Source organism: Heliangelus exortis, chromosome 4 (genome assembly GCF_036169615.1).
Source record: "Heliangelus exortis chromosome 4, bHelExo1.hap1, whole genome shotgun sequence".
NCBI lineage: Eukaryota > Metazoa > Chordata > Aves > Apodiformes > Trochilidae > Heliangelus > Heliangelus exortis.
The window spans coordinates 17,942,194-17,958,583 of NC_092425.1; the positions used below are offsets into that span (position 1 = coordinate 17,942,194).

Here is a 16,390-nt window from a genome sequence, read left to right on the forward strand (position 1 = left end):
ATGGGGTTTGCCAGGTTGTGTGTGGTAGTGGAAACTTCTTTCTGTGGGAAGCTTGCAGCTTGGCTAACATAAGGGGAAAATTGTAACCATTCTAGGATTCTTGGCTAAATGTGGTTTTATAAAGTAGGTAATAGCATCTATATGTACAACAAAGTTCATATTGTTGAACATAGAGTGAGAGGAGAAAGGAAAGAAGAACAGAAAAGAGATGAGAATTTATGCTGAATATATTTCAGGTTTTTGATAAGGTAGAGAAATCATTGAAAAATTACAGGACAATCTGTAGTATTGAGCCAGGGATCCTAAAAAGCATTGAGCTCTCAAGCAGATGGAATCTATTGTGTTTTTCTTCTACCCTAAACAGTTGATTAATTCCTTCCAATTAAATGCACAGAGTCAGAACATTCCTGTGGCCTTGTGAAAGCCAGCAAAACTTGAGGTGATTCATGGTAGGATTCTCCTTTATTTAATAACACACAGAGAAAATAATGCAGATACACAACATCAAAAAAGATAGAATAAAGACAGAATAGTTTTCTTTACATTCTTTTTATGCAGTCTGCTATTTTTATTCATCTAATTCTGGATGCACACGGTATATAAAATGATTTTGCTATGTGAAAAGAATGTAAACACTACACTTCCCCTCTTTCTGTTGTGTAATGCCTTCACATTGTTTTTAGTTTGGAAAAGTAAAGTAGATAAGTCTCTTACTAATTATTTATTAAACAGAATAGTTGGCAGTGTAGGTTATGTTGGAAGTTTGCATCTGTGTGCTGGATCCCAGTGTATTTCATACTAACAGTTACTTTAAGAGCACTTTGAGGCCTCTCTTTGGTGTCCCTCTTCCTTCACACTCATTTGCTGCATGACTTTCATCTCTGCTCTGATACTAATTATATAATTCAGAAAAGCAATGGGGAAAAAAACCAAACCAACAAAACCAACTTCTAGTTGCTTATGGTTTCACATTTACAGATGCAAAAAATAAACTGAATTATTTAGTATGATCAACTGAATCAGAAACCAGTACAATAGCATGGAATCTGTAAAATAAAATGATGGTTTTACCATGCAGAAGCTCCCTGAGAGAGGAATCTATGAAGAAAGGGATATTCGATAGAAGTTGTGGAAATCCAAACATAGTGGATTCTTACAGAACAAACTACACCAAATCATGTCTGTAAAGAACAGCTGGCATTGAGATATGCTGAATGATCTAATCCACCTGTCCAGGTTTTTTTTCAGTGGCATAGAACAGCTAGGTAAGGCAAAAAGTTAGCTTTCAAATCATATACTTACACTCTAATTACCTAATATAAAAATACCCAGCAACAACAGGAACTTAAGCTTGTATTAAGGTGAACTGCAAAATGAAAAGTCACTCTAAGGTTTCATCTTAATTCTTCCACCAGGTCATTTATTTCCCACTCAATACAAGAACACATTTTAATTGTAACTTTTCATTATCATCTTTGAAAACTATGTATTTTTCACAAGAATTTGGTTAAATGTGACATTCGAGAATAACATTTTTTAAGCTTTTGATGGACAAAGTTAAATGAGTTTACAAAGGATAATATTATTATAGGACATATTAAACTTCTTTTGTGCTGAATTTTCTTTGTAATTTGCCCAGTGGGAATGTTCAACACTCACGTTGAAAAATGAAATAATTCTTTTGATTGGTTTCATATCTTGCCTTAAAAAATTAAAGGCATTTTAGGTAGGTCAGAATGAGTTTTCCAAATTACTTTGTCTGTTGGTGAGAAGCAGCATTAGGTTCTCTAATGCCCTGTAGGTAGTCACTGATAAAGTAGAAAGTATAGGAGAAACTACTTTGATGTTGCTAGTACATTTCTGTAGAGACTTGCGTAATTTGTAATTTCATTGATGACCAAACACACCGTGTATTTTGGACCTCATGGATGTATCTTGAGGACAGCTCTACAGCTGAGACTTTGTACAGTTTGTTTCTGCTTGCTGCCACGGGCAATCGAGCACTAGGAGTGTGTCTCAGCTGGGAAAAAGAACGGTCTTCTATCATTAGGCAATAGAATTGAGCAAGAGATGGGATCTTGTGCTTTGATGAAGAAATAAGATTTTTTTTTTTTTCTTTTTTTTTGGAAATACTCCAGAAGGTCAGGGATTTTAAAGTAACATTAAAGCCAGAGGACTGAAAAACAGGCTGGTGCTTTATGAAGGTAGCAGGATTATTCATTTTTTTTTACAGTTATTTTGAGGGTAAATATCTATTAGGCATGAATCAATTTCTGAAAGTGGGAACAACTTTCCATGTCAGTAGGGATATCTTTTTACTGTCTCCTGCTTTCAACTGACAGTGATTTGTCAAAGGCAGAATATGGAAGTTTGACAATGTCTGTGTACTCTCTGCTACATTCACTATTTGTATGAAGCAGAGGGAGATGCTTTCACTCTACATTGCTTTTTTTTCAATGGAGAAAACATACCCAAGGGTTAAAAGAAAAGTCTGTTTGCCAGAAGAGTACTTCATAAAACATGCAGGAGAAGCTGCATGCATTTCAGACATGTATCTCTTACTAATTTTTCTTTCCTTGTCCTGTAAGTAGAAGGAATAGAAAAGACAATCCTGTACTACTTTTTGGGCTGTCATAACAATTTTTATCCTGTTTTTTCTCTATAAAAAAAAAGACCATAAACCAACTTCGGGATGTTCTCACTTATTCATCTGCCTGACTATAGTCCATTATAAGAAGTGATGTAGTCAGCTCTGGGATGCAGGATGTGCACTATTTACAGTGGCTGAAATCAATAGATGTTCCTAGTTTATCTAATTTATTTCTAACAGTGTCAGTTATTTCTCCTGCATTGCAATACAGTTGGCTTTTTTTTTGTGTGTGTCCTTTTTTTTTTTTTTTTTTTTTTTTTTTTTTTTTTCATGTGGAAGCATTTTAGGAAGAAGAACAAGATTAGGGTAATTACTATACAAAATGTTCCCCAAAAGCTCAGCAAACAAAAGGAAGCCAAGATTGCGACAGATAAGGAATGTCATTACAAACATAGCTCAGGGCTGTTGTGATTTGTGGCCATAAACTCAGGAAGTAATTTTCCTCCTGAATCCCTTTTAAATGTAGAAGCAAAATAAAAGTCTGGTGATTGTAGGTATGGTGCATGGCACATACTGAAAGTCCATCTAACTGTCCAAGAAATAGGATGAAGGTATACCCGTATTTAGGCACAACAAGAGCTTTGGAAAGGATGAAAAAGTTTTCCTTTACCTGTATATGGATTCATAACTCCTAACTTAATTTTTTTTTTTGGACAATACCAGTAATACAGCAGTATCTGAGATGGAATTACGTAACTTTTTAACAGCATTTACTTCCCTAGGAACAGTCAAATAATGTAGTAGGATGTTCCTGTTCTTATGTCCTGAACAGTATGTTCAAAGAATTATTTGGAAAAACCCTTCACACTGGTTTCTGTTACGCCAGCTACAAGTGCATGCAAAAGCTTTAGGAATTAAAATAGTTATCTGGATATTTGTCTAGTTTCTTTAAAAACCCCAGACAAACACCATGTATATGACAAAAATTAACCCTGCTGAAATAATAAATCAATATGATTTGATCTCCAAAATGTTACCTTCTTCTTTAGTACAGAACAAATAGTGTAAATGTTTATCTCTACCTGTTCAGTGCATATTATTTTCTCTATGTGTGTTATTTTTAATGATAAATAGGTAGTATTCAGCTTTTATGTATAGTTCAATGAACAGTACTTTCACTGCTTTCTCAGGAGACTTTATTAACATTTATATTTGTATGTTGTACACACGCTCTTTAATCCAACAATAGATTTATTCATAATAAGGACATTTTTAGTGGTAAAGTTTATCTGAGTATCTGGCTATTGGGTTTTTGACTCAACCATATGTTTTTTTATGTTATATTTCACAGTTAATGCCTGCAAATTCAAACTGGCATCATGTTCAGAAAAAAAAAAATAAAATCATTTATTGCTCATCTGGCTATCTCATGTCCCATCTGCATATTTCCTGCAGTTCACTGATTTTTTCTGAATGTTTGAAATGTGAAATTTTATCTCCTTTAGTACTTATTCTGCATTTAAATTAATTCTTCCCCAAATCTTTGTTTGTACTAAACCTTGAGGGCAAACAAATTGCTTTAATTTAAATTCAGCCAAGCAGTTTCCAGAACACACAAAAGGTTTTGGTAAGATAAAGAGAGTTTGCAAATTGCAGGAACTCTTTCTTTAAAATTTGATCTGCAAATCAAAGTTATTGGAATATGAAACTATAACACTTGCAGTGAAAAAGCCTTCTATAGGGTTGTTGGGAATGGGGTTGGCATTGGTTTTTATCTTGCAAATTGTTTCATTTCTTAGTGTTTCTCATAGAAAGTGTTGTTTTGCTTTTCTCCACAAATCAAATACTTGCTGGTTGCAAAGGGCAAAACTGGTTTGTATAAAAAGAACAGGTCAAGTGGTTAAAGGTCTATCCAGAAATTTGTTGCAATGCTCCTGAGCCATCAAAATTAATTTTGCCACCCAAAATACTATCTCCATTAAAGAAAATTTTAAAAGCCCATTTCATCTTGTAATGTCTCCCTGTTTCAGGGCCTTACCTGTACATCATAATCATTCATTACTATATGACCAAGCATACAAAATAAAGAGTATGCATTATTAAGGTGAGAATGGGAACTGTAGTAAAGCATAAGACAGCAGTGCAGAATGGAACTGCAAGGCTAGGCCTTCTATAATTTATTTAATTTTGCTTAAATATTTGTCTGGATTCTCAGCTGGGTTATGGAGAGTGCAGAGAAAAATTGTGAAGTAACATAAACAGAAGGTGACAGTTGACAATTTTCATCTCAAGGGAAACAAAATAATTTTAAGTTGAAGCATTTAAATTTAAAAAAAGGTAAAACTATCTTTCTTGGATGGAAAAGTTTTAAAACTTACATTTGTAACATTAAATAACTTTTTTTTTTTTTTTTTTTTTTTTTTTTTTTTTTTTTTTTTGTAATTTATAAATATTTTTTGGGAGGAAAAGAGCTGACAGAATTCATGCACATTTTCCAAGCATTTTAGGGACAGTATACCAGCATTTTGTCCTATCAAGTTATACAGGGAAAATTTAATTTAGCTCTTGATGGCAAAAGGAAGTAAAATAGTTTACAACATAGTCTTAAGTCCAGATAGGACTCTTTCTAGCTAGAAAAATGTAAGTTTAAGGTTGAGATACTCAAGGTCTTGTGAAAGCCATGAAGAGGCTTCTAAAAACTAGCCCAATGCACTGCCTCTTTGGGAAAGTTGCCCCAGGACTGTAAAATAATCACTGCAAGTTTCATAATGAAAAGTCTCCTTTTTTTCTCTAGGCTGCTTTCCTAGAAGCTCACCTATATAACCTATATTCAGCCAAAATCACATTTATGAGAGAGAGATTCTTGGTAAGTTCTTTGAGAAAAATTTTTATTTTTTGCTGTGGTATTAGTTATGTAAATGTTTAGGTATTACGTCAAAACAAAATCTGGGTAAGAGATGAAAACCAAAAACATTGTGTGATGTTTTTGTTGTATCATTCTGTGTTATTTGGAATGTTGGTTTTATTTGCTATCGTCTTCATTGGTCACTCTTAGTGTTCTAGTTTGATTTTTAAATTCCTTTGCCAGTCATGCCAGAAGCTGCTTGCACTGTTAATTTTGAAAGTTTCTCTTCAATATGAAGAGAATAATTGAGAAAGTTCTTTAGGATTAAGGTCAGTGGGTTGGTAAACTCAGACAGTATAAGAGGCTCCAAAACCCTCCTGCATGAAAGAGGCACTTGAGCCTGGTCCAGCAAAAACACAAGGATGAATGATGTTCAGGATTATCTGCTGCTATGAACAGACCATTTTTTATGTTCTTCTTGTGTCTTTTATTAAGAAGTTCTTGTTGGGATAAGACAAACTGATTATCAACTACATGGTATTTGTCTGTTTACCTTGTTTTTCCCCTCCACACACTATTAAGTCTGCAAACCGTGTAGCAGCAAATCAGGTTTTACTGGTGACTTTTCTGCAGCAAGCTTTTAAACTTAAATTAGGGCCACCAATTCAGTACTGTACTATTTCTATGGACAATAAATTCTATGTGGGAATGTCCCAGAAAGTAGGAATTTCACAAGTCATTTTACTTGCACTGTTTTTATCCCATCTTCTCTTGGTATTTGATTCATAGACCTTTTCCATATTCCAACGTAGTATTGGATGGTGCGAGGTTTCTCGTGAGAGAGAGGACATAATTATTAAAAAATGGTTTCATAGCATACCAGAAACCATAAAAATATTTGGAAACCAAGGATACATGAAACATTGTGATTCAAATCATACAAGTGCAGAGAAATGAATGAAGTTTTTTTTAATAACAAACTAACAGCAGACATCTGAAAGGCAGAGAAAAAACATGAAGTCAAAAGAGACAATGGTAAATGTACAAATAGTTTCAGCATCTCTACATTGGCACGTGCCCTCTGCAGTTTTGAGATCAAATATTATTAAAGTTACTGCAGTAGGCTTTCCTCCTCAGGCCAAGTGTAACACAGAAAAGCAGAACATACGAGCCTGGTCATGTACTTATAAACATCTTCCTGCATGGTCAGGATGTGGGCTTGTAGTCATCCTCGTGCCTTCACGGTCCCATAGCAGTTCTGATACCAGTGCTCCCTACTGGAATGAACTGGCTCAGCCTGGTGAAAGCTGACTCACTCACATGCTGTGAAGTACAAAAGACTGTGGAGAAGCTCTGGGTTTCCTTGTACCTCCTTACCAGCAGCTGGCTTGTGTAGTAAGCTTGTTGAGTAAGCCTGTAACCTGATCAAGTGGGGTGAATGTCTGGCAGTGAAGGAAAAGGAACAGTATGGATATAAACAGGTTCTTGATTCTACTTTCTTTTCCCTTTTAGCCTGTTGTCTTAAGTTCCAGCCCTATCTGTGTATATATCTGTGTATACCTCCAAAACTGTAGCTTTTCTATAACCATGCTTCCGCTACCCTTCTTTTACACAGGAAACTGTGGCATACATTCATTCCAGATTGTCTCACAGAGGCTGTGTAGTAAAAGGGATTATGTGAGAGTTGGCAAAAAAAGCTCAAACCAGCAAGCACACATACTGAGCTATCTAAGGTATAGCTTCATAAAAATTGTAGGGTCCGTGGTATGGGTCACAGTCTTGTTATAACATACTGCCACAAATGATAGAAATATTGCAATTAAGCCTTTTTCTGGAGCTTCACCCATAACAATGCAACGTGACCTTCAAAAACCTGCCTGGCTACTTTAAGTGTTTATAAGAGAATAAGAAAGGTCTGATGTGCTCTGTTATGTAGGTGTTTTTAAATATTAATAGAAACAAATGGTCTTTCAACTCTTTCCCCAGTCAGTTTCTGCCCTTCCAAAATATGTTGTCCATGTAAGCTTAATCCGTTTGCAATGTAGTATGATAAATTTATGACAACTACTGTTCATGAGAAAATAGAACTTATATTTGGATAATCAGTTAAAAAATAAAAACTAGTTAAAAAATAAAATTACTATCCCTACACAATAGGGTAGACACAGCATTTATGGAAGTCAGAGGAATTTATTAGAGGCATTTATTTAGGAAGAGGAGCCTAGATGGGATTATCTGGATGATCTAGAAAATCATGAAGTTCTCTGTCCCCAAGGAGATGACTCTAACAAGTCTTTCCTGCAGCTTGGGTGAATTCTTGTCTGTGTAATTGTCTTCACTGGAACTGGTTCATGTTAATTCAATTTAGGAATTTTTACACTTCATCTTTCAGGCTCTGGACTGATCTCCAGCCAGTAGCTGACAAATTTGTCTTCAGTTTTTTCTCTACTTAGTCATCTGGTGAATATGTTTCACCAGAATCCGAGTGAAACTAACTAAATACGAGTCTGATTCTAGAGAGGGAAACACTCTGATTTTGTGTCCACTAAGGTGACCTCAAGCTCTACAGATTCACCCCCTTAGTTCACCTTTACATCACCTTCTCAACCCTGACCATAACACACTCTACCTCAAATGAAGTTGTAGGTGTGGAAAGGTCAATTATGAAAAATAATGTTCTTCACTTCAGTTTGGCACAAAGAGAACATGAAGTTAAAAACAATGTTTTGCTGGATAAGGAAGAACTGATTGCACATAGAGAGGCCCCAGTTCCCAACTATCAAATGTCCTATCTGACTCTAAATCATATCATTTAGAACGGAACCCAGAAAAATATGTTTCCTCCAGATGGTGTTGATGTAATGGTATACAAGGTAATTAATATTCTGGATTTCAACCTGGCCCACTGGAATCCTCAAAGGCAAAGTAAGACAAGAGTTGCAAACAAAACATTTCCTTTCTTTTCCAGAGAAAGATAAATAGGAACAGCAAAGCAAGCTCTGACAAGCTTTAATTTCTGATATGAAATCTGATTGTATTATGCCACCTAAATAGGATGCTGAAGTCATCAAACTGATAAGAGTTTGTTGTCTACTAAATAAACTTCTGTTTTAGGAGGAAAAAGATAACTGTTCATGACTAGAAACTCTATTTATACAGAACTGAAATTCTGTCTATGAGCCTAAAATTTGATGCTTTAAAAAGTCTGACCATTTGCTAGAAATTAGAGGAAGCAAAGCAAATAATCTCTCAAAACATTATTTTTTTTGTTCTGGAACCATTTTGTTAGGAAACAACTCCTGGGGGTATGAAAGCTACATTAAAATAGTGGAACAGGAATGCTAGAGACCAATTATCTCAGTATTACATTCAACTTTAGCTTAAAAAGCAAACAAATGTGCTTGAGGTTTGCTAAATTTTCTTCTGTCTTTAAGTTTATTAAAGGGGTGGAGAGAGAGAGACAAACAGAATGTGCTTTTCTCTCCCCATTAGAGGTGGCTATTGGTATGGAGCAGGCTAAAGTTGACAGTACTTACGATGAATTGATTGAGCTTGCTTTTTTGGTATATCTACCTGCTGTAAGAGAAGATGCAGCATCTTGGTGGATTTTAAAACTGTTCTTTTGTATGGCAAAGAGATTTACCAGCTTGAAGTTTTTCTCCTTTCTCTGGCCACCAGGTAAAAGCGTAGTGCAGGATGTAAAAAATACACCGATCTCCACTGGATTTAATGACTACAGATTTGAAGCTAATTTCATAAAAATTTATCACTTAATTCCATTTTTTTGATAGGTGAGTAGAGTAATGTATCTGACAACAGGTATGCAACCCTCAAATGCTGCCAAAGAATACAAGTTATACAAGCGGGCATGTCACAGGCTGACTTAGTGACTCAGGTCTTGGCAGCTGCCCTGTAAACAAAGCTACTGAATTGGTTTGAATCTGTCTAATCATAAAACTTCTTATGCAGCTCACTTTCAAAGATACACTTTAAAGAGTTACTAGAGAGTGAATAATTTGATCAGAATGCACAAATTACTAATGAGTGTAAAGATTAGAGCAGGCTTTGGAAATCCAATTATAAGAGTTGTATTCAGTCTCAGAGTTTTAATCATATGTGAATACATGCTAGATCTAATGGAAAGAATTGCAAATCAAACTGCATTTTTTTCTGTATTAGTGCAATCTGCATTTCTGCTTTGGGACTCAGACTCCAGCTCCTGTGCCAAACATGACTGTCAGAACTGGTTACCTATAAAACCTGACTGAGTATCAGGCAAATATTGAGGATCCAGCAGCACAAACTGCTTTGCAGATGATTAGAGGCCTGTCCATATGTTCTGAGTGTTTTAAATACACAAAAAATAACAACATGCCAGGGGAAAAAAGGATAAAGTAAGTAACTAGAAACTAACAACTTTGATTCTGTGGGGCAGACCTTTCCTTAGGCTATAATATTATCTTGGTAACTGAACTGCAAGAGAGGGTTGTCCTGCTGCTTATTAACTGTTGCCAGTTTATAAAAGTGTAAGATGTATTTATACTACAGAGTACAATAGTAATGACTGTTAAGTATTAATTTTTGTTAGGGATACCTTTGCTAGTGTAAAATTGCCTGCTTAATAATTAGCAAGAGCCCTTAAGATCCCTGTAAATATTGAAAATTCAAAAGGATTACTATCCTTTAATGATAGAGTATCTATACATAGATTTGTGCTTATCTGCACCTGTGAAGGTACAGTCTTATGACAGCTTTTTCTTTCTCTTTTAATTTCTTTTACAATTTTGTTTGTTGACTTCAAGAACTGAAGACTACCACCACCTCCCTCCTTCCCTGGAGAGAAGGGTGACAGTATTTGTGGTCAGTTTGGTTTGACACTGGCAGTTCCATTAGCAGATCTTGACAGTTTGTCATATGCTCTGGAGTAGAATTAGCCATTAGTTAGTGCCCAAATCCAGGTACATTAACACTTTCTTCTACCTTTTGTCTAGAATTGTGCAGCCCAGAAGCTGTAATCCAATACATTTGGAGATGAACTTTAGTTTTCTAGGATAGGACAAAAATGGCTTTTAATTGAATGTTTCACTGAATATCCAGAAGCAAAGGCAAGCTGGAGGCAAAGAGTTAACTGAGGCAGCTATCAAACCCACTTTTCTCCAGAAGGCAGAGAGCAATGTCATGCAGGAGGAGTGGAGTGAGGCAGAAAATTCCAACTCATTTCTTTGTGGGATTCTTGCATAGTTCTCAACCTCCACTTGCTACAGGTGCTGTCCAAAATGCTTAGTCTTCACAAGAAGGTTTGGCAAAATGGGAAAGGTCCATGCCTACAGAACCTGTGTGCACTGGTGACTCGGTGCTATATGCTGTCTCATGGCTTTCTGGCTGTAGCACAAGGCTCGACTCCCATTCAGTTGACTCATGTGCTGGTTCCAGTCTCAGTGACATGGATGGGATCTAAACATTTCCATGAAGCTGCACATGCTCTTTTATGTATTACTTTATATACAGATGTTTCTGCAAAATGGCTAATGTTTTAATGCTGAAGTTCCATTTGATTTGAGAATAAAAATATTTTGTTCTAAATGCAGCACCAAGGCTTGAAATTTACAGAAATTAAGCACTTTAGTTTACTAAAATAACTGTGATTGTTTTTTAAGCTATTACTAATTGAAAATGCCACTAACAAAGTTTAATATGTTTTTAGTCTCTATATCTCTCTAAACAGACCCAACAGGTCTTTGATGACACCCTGTAGTATTTTAATTTATGCTACCAACATGTTTTCATGGTTAGCTGTTCTAAGAAACTCTCCTTGGGAATGAAGTCTGAATTTCATGCCAGCATGTAGATTGATTACTGAACCATTTTTTTTCCTTAAGCTGTATAAGTGTTTTTTTTCCAGCAGTTTATGGTATGATCACAACATGAGAAAAAATTAGTGGCCAAAAGCAACATTATTATTCATACCAATATGGATACAGACTCTTTGTTGCTCATACAAATTAATATTCTTTTAGCCACAGAGTTTGCAGCATTTATGTGCCATAGAAAAATATCTATACTGGAAGAGCTAACAGCTTATCTTCTGTTCCACTCAGTAGTACAAATTTTGTAATTTGTGGAAACATTATTTTTTTTTTAAAGGGTTACATATTAGGCATAATGATCTTTTTAAAATTGTCAGCTACTTGAATATGCACAATTAAAGCAATTACACCATCAGATATTTTTCCTATTATTTCATCTGCTTAAAACATCAGGCAATGCTGCACATAGCAGTAATTTTGTTTTCAAAAATAATTTTTAAAGTCTTCACTATCTGTAAGAAAGAGTTGATGCTCATACCATTCTCTTTTCAGTTCAATACAAGGAATAATTAGACTCCTCAGTTTATGTATTTGATGATTTTTCAAAGAGCATAGTCTCATAGATAAGCCTTCTGAACACTTTTTTTTTTTTTAGGCAGAACCCATTTTGGTTTTAGGCACATTTTTTTAGGCAGAACTCATTGTTGCACTCAGTGGAGAGTTCTGCTCAGTAAAGGCAATGGTAAAGTATGCTCTCTTCTGCTTTTTTAAGTTTCAGTTAGTCTTTGGATGAGTATCTTTCAAAGGGAAGTTGTTTGGTTATACATCAAGAGGAGAAAGAAGAATAAATTCCTTTGCCGTAAAGATTCTGTCATGAAATATTTGGGAAATGCCCAGTGCATAGAATCAGTGATTGAAATTCATCCATCCAGGATAGTATACAAAATAATATATAAAATATTATAACAGATAAGGCAAAAAAATTGCCTCAGCGGGTGGTATTTTAGAGACACAAAATATGTCGATGATTACACATCAGTTAATATGTGAGCATTTAACTTAAAGAGCAAATCTAATTTTAATATAATTCAGGAACTGAGAAGAAAAATGAAATTGCATATTGGGCTTAGACTTGGTAAACCCTTCCCATTGAAATGTAGTTTATATAGGTTTAAGCATATTTGACAGATGAATGTTACTGAAAAGCAATGCTTTACAACTTCTAGAAAAGTTGCTAGTTTCAGATATAATCATAAATACTGCATGATGCTCTAGAACAGAAAATCATTTCTATTGAATATGTATTCTGTGTGTGTAGATACACAGATCCAAATACAGGGATATGTATCTGCATGTATATATTTATAAAAATAAAACAGTCATGTGCAGAGAGTGTAAAAATGAAAGTATAATATTCCTTTTACGAAGTCAATATGTAGAGTTCTTCCTCTAGGAAAATGTGATTAAAGATGAAGTGCTGGTGCAGCATTTGGCATGTATAAATACCTCACTGCATTTTCTCTAGCCTACAATGAATACACACCAAGGAAAGCAACTTTATAAACCACAGCAGTTGTTTTGATATGAGCTAATTTGTAAGTATTGCTGAGGGCAGTACATTTAAACATCCTTACAAATGCAGAGAAGAAAAAAAGTTCCATGAAGGAACACAATTCTGTTTGAAATTAAATTGCCAGAACAGTTTTGTGCAAGGAATATGATGCACTTTTGTAACAGCTGTTCCAAAAGAAGTGGCAAAGATTTCAGTATTCTCTGCCCAACTGTGGGCCTTTCTCAAGAACTGCAGCATTTTTGTGTGTCTCCAAAGTTAACCACTTGTGGTGTTGATTGCATCAGTACATCTTCAAGGTCAAATGCAGAACAAGATTCTGAAGTGTTAGTCATTTATGTAAATAGGAATGGCTAGATGAGCTAACATGCAACTATTTTTCTGAAGAGTTTTACATTCCTATGTTCTGAAAATATCTTTATTTCCTCTTCTTTTCTGTGGCTTCTGTCTGCAGCTGTGGGAAAGTGCACTCAGAATTTTCTGTGTGTTCTTTTCTGAAAACAGGCAAAAGTGTGCTTGTTCTCATGTCATATACTCAAGAGTTTAAAGCCTGACATATTATTTTCTTTTCTTCTTCAGTTTCTCAAGATTGTGGGTGCTGAGAGAAACTTGCATTGCAAAGCAAAAAATGCTGCTGAGATACCTTGGGCCATTTCCGTGGAGCAGATCATTATGTGAGTTAATAAACTGCCCTTACAGTTTGTCTGAAATCAGTGAAATGAGTGATGCCTTAGGTGAATCACTTCTTGGAGACTGCTGAGCAGGTGCAGTTGTGTTTTGGTGTAGCTGGAATGCTGCTCACTGCTGAAATGCTTGTTTCAAGGAAGGCCAAAGGATAGGTGCAGGGAAGGAGGTGGCAAGGTTCTGATAGGTAAGGGATTAGGCAGATTTTTGCATTCTTCTTGTACATCATTGCAATGAAAATCTGCTTTATGAGGCTAAATCTAGAGCCTTACACCACCCAGAAATGCTGAACCAGATGTCAGACCTGTCAGCAGATGATCATCGTGTCCTGTGTAGCCTCTTCTGGGTGAGAGCAGGAGGGCTAGAAAGCCCCTAATGAAAGTAAAAGCTGAAAAAGAGCAATTCAGTAGCAATAAATTAACTCCACACTGCAGTAGTAATGCTCTCTTTAAGGTTTGCCCAGCAGATGCCAGCAGTGAATTAGCAAAGAACTTGTGGAAAAATAGAAGCAGATGAAAATTTAAGGGTTGCAAATGCTTCACTGCTTAAAGCATGATTGCTTGACATTAATTTCCTTTATACTTAGGTTATTTTTTACAGTGAAGATCCTATTTTTATTTTCTGAATCCCTGAGAATAGTGTCTCTGTATACAAATCAGAAAACATTCAGGTTTAGATTTGGTCCACAGTTCATAAAAATGGCCTTTCATATAAACAATGAGACTGGGTAACTAATTTCAGAGATAGTTTAGGTTTCCCCTTTTTGCATCACATAAATTTTTTACCTGACCTGTTCTCTTCCTGTTCACTGATCTCCAGGATAAGAGAATAACTCTTCTTGTTTACTGTCTCTCTCAGTTTGAATTACAAATTTGACCTGACATTAAACCGTTCTTTTTTGTACTGAAGGAAATAAATTTAAGTAATTTTATATTATCCGTCACTTTCATTAAACCATCTGGACTCCATGGCTGAAAACTGTCAGCATGTCTTGATGCAAACAAATAGACTTAGCTAAAAGGGAAGTTCAATCTGAAGAATCATCCTGTAAAAATTTAGAGCAGTTCAACACTGGAGGAAGGAAATCACTATCTCTCAGAAGAGCCCCATCCTGCCCAAAGCCGAAGTATTAGAGATCCAGTCCCGTTCCTTTAAAAATTAAACACATCTTCAAGATTTGAGTGCAATCCAGATTTTAGTTTTACTAGAGTTTATTTAGGGTTTGTTGTTTTCAAAACTTATGTTTCAATCAAGAGGAAGAGGTCTAGTCTCTCATATCAGGACTTCATTAATTTAAGAAAACTATAAGGAGGACTTGTTACTGCATGGATCACCCCTTCAGTAATAAAACTGATACACATATGGCTTTATGATAGACATAAGTCACTTGCAAGTCCTTCTGAACTGTACAAAATATAATGTTATCCACATAGTTATGTTAATGACTGTGGTTATGAAGTTTTTCAAAAAGATTTCTTTGAAACGAAATGTTAAATAACACAAGTTAACACTGTCATGTCAAATGTGGTTGAAATGTCTTATGATTTGGGCTTTCATGTAGGATCATGAACACTGAAAAAATGGAGTTCACTAGTAGTATTTTTTCTTTACTTTTAAATGATTCCTATTTGAAACTGTAAAGACCCACTGAAAAGTAAACCCATGTCACATGAACAATTGAATGTTCATTACAAATAATGATCATTATGAGTCTAGATTATTTCTTGTCATTTGATGTTCTTGCAATTAGTATCTAGCTTTCATTTAAAATATTTATTTTTCCTTTTGGCTGAGTTTCCCTAGAAAACTGGAACAGTCATCTTAAAAAGTATGATTTCCCAGGCAAAATAAATTAAGTCTTGGAATCATGTCAAGATTTTTAACTGAAGATGAAGTTTCAAAACAATCTTTCTGCAGAAATGAAATTCACTTTCTCCCTTTAACTCAGCTTTCTGCTTACTTCTTCTCTGGGTGTTTCTGTCTGTAAATCAAACATATGCTCTTTTTCTTGTTCTCTGGAAGACTTCCAAAGGCTGGGGGGAAGTCTTACAGGAAACCTTTCCAAAACACATTTAGTATTTGTTCTTCCTGTGCAGATAAAAGTCTCAGATGTGTTTTAATACAGACTAACTGAAACTGGAAAACTGTAATATTTGGTTTGGGGCATGTTTTTTGGTTTTGGCTTTGTTTTTGTTTGTTTGTTTGTGTTTTGGTTTTAATTAAAAGAAATTTGATGGCTATTTCACCTATTTCAGCAAGAGTTTTACTTCATTGTTACTTCCTTGTTTCTTTCAGTGAGTTCCAGATGTGCTAAATATTTGAGATCTATCTTAGTATAAATGTTTATTTGACCAAATGAGCATGTATTGCATTCTAAGGCTTCCTTATCAGATCATCAGGTGGAAGTCAATGCAGCCTTTGCCTTTCAGGAAATTTTCTGTATGGCTTTGATTTGAAAATGTCTGTCTTTGAGTTACAAAAATAATCCAAAAGACCTATGCATACAAAAAAGCTATGGCTTTAATTCTTTTCCAGATATAACCTCAGATTTTCCAGGTGTCCTGGAGTCTAATTACATATTTTATCAATCAATTTTTTTCTTGTGTGACTATTCATATACCACATAAATGGAATTCCCCTCACTGGAATTTGTCAGGCGAGCTTGAATCTTGAATGGGGCTTTGAGAAATCTGATCTAGTGGGAGGTGTCCCTGCCCATGCCAAAGTGTTGGAATTAGATGATCTTTAAGGTCCCTTCCAACAAAAACCTTCCCATGTTTATAAGCTAAATTGTAATACTGCTAAACAAGGAGAGAAACAGAGGTAGATAATTATCAGTTAGGACCTAAGTAAAGAAACTAAGTTTACATCACACCTTTTACAGTACTCTGCCA

The 16,390-nt window shown here is 35.3% G+C and overlaps 1 long non-coding RNA gene across 1 annotated transcript; it reads left to right on the top strand.

Moving 5' to 3' along the window:
• The first annotated feature begins 5,060 nt into the window (after positions 1-5,060).
• On the top strand, positions 5,061-14,670 carry LOC139795921 (uncharacterized). Its single transcript, XR_011725754.1, has 2 exons — positions 5,061-5,456; positions 13,392-14,670. It is a non-coding gene; the product is annotated as an uncharacterized lncRNA (long non-coding RNA).
• The last annotated feature ends 1,720 nt before the right edge of the window (positions 14,671-16,390 follow it).